Here is an 820-nt window from a genome sequence, read left to right on the forward strand (position 1 = left end):
TGATAAGAATGATGAGTCCTCCAGCATGTAGCATGGATGGACAAAGTGTCGTAGAGTACACTTATTAGGTTGAAGATCATGCAATATCCTATCGTCCTTGTGCAATTGGTCACCATCATATGCATGGCAAATATGATAGGACAATGAATCACCAAACTTATCTGATTTTATTTAAGAGAAATTAAGATATATACCAATGGAATTTCCGTAATGTTATATCACTTATAACACTTTCTTTTTTATATGTTATATATTTATTTTATTAATAAACTTGTAAACAATTGGTGTTCATGTTCCGTGTCAGAACTTGGGACGTAACAACCCAACAATAAATAAATCGTGTAGGAGTAAGTGGGTGATGATGAAAACAAAAGTGATTTGCCAGAAACCATAGACCATATATAATTAATAGGGAATTCTCTCAAAAAGCACGTTGAAAGATATATCCCTTGCTCGGAATCTCCAGGCGCCTATATATAGCCAGGTACTGTTCTAAATGCGTATATTTTGCCACGGAAAAAATTAAGATGATATTATTATGAAAATTTTTCCCTCTATTTATAGACACAATATACTTCATCTATTTTGTTTTCTCTCATGTATTTTTCTTCTTCTATTTCATTTTTTTCTTTTATGCCCTATGTAATTCCATTTCTAGGCTGTATGTGTTTGGTTGGATATAAGAATGGATGAAATTTTTCATGAATTTTGTCTTTATTACCATTTTTTTTAATATAACACGAATAGAAGAAATATGAATTAGTAGGCAATATTACTATTATATTGTATCATAGAGACATTTTCTTTTGTTTCTTTTTTT

At 30.2% G+C, this 820-nt stretch overlaps 1 protein-coding gene across 2 annotated transcripts in view; it reads left to right on the forward strand.

The window, feature by feature from the left end:
- LOC107630223 (probable aminotransferase TAT2) overlaps nucleotides 292-820 on the forward strand; it is a 20,526-nt gene continuing 19,997 nt past the window's right edge. For both annotated transcript variants that reach the window (XM_016333305.2, XM_016333306.2), the window contains exon 1: nucleotides 292-484. The gene's annotated coding sequence lies outside the window, so the exon portion shown is untranslated. The remainder of the gene's footprint in view (nucleotides 485-820) is intronic.

The sequence above is a fragment of the Arachis ipaensis genome, chromosome B03 (assembly GCF_000816755.2).
Source record: "Arachis ipaensis cultivar K30076 chromosome B03, Araip1.1, whole genome shotgun sequence".
NCBI classification, from domain to species: Eukaryota; Viridiplantae; Streptophyta; class Magnoliopsida; order Fabales; family Fabaceae; genus Arachis; species Arachis ipaensis.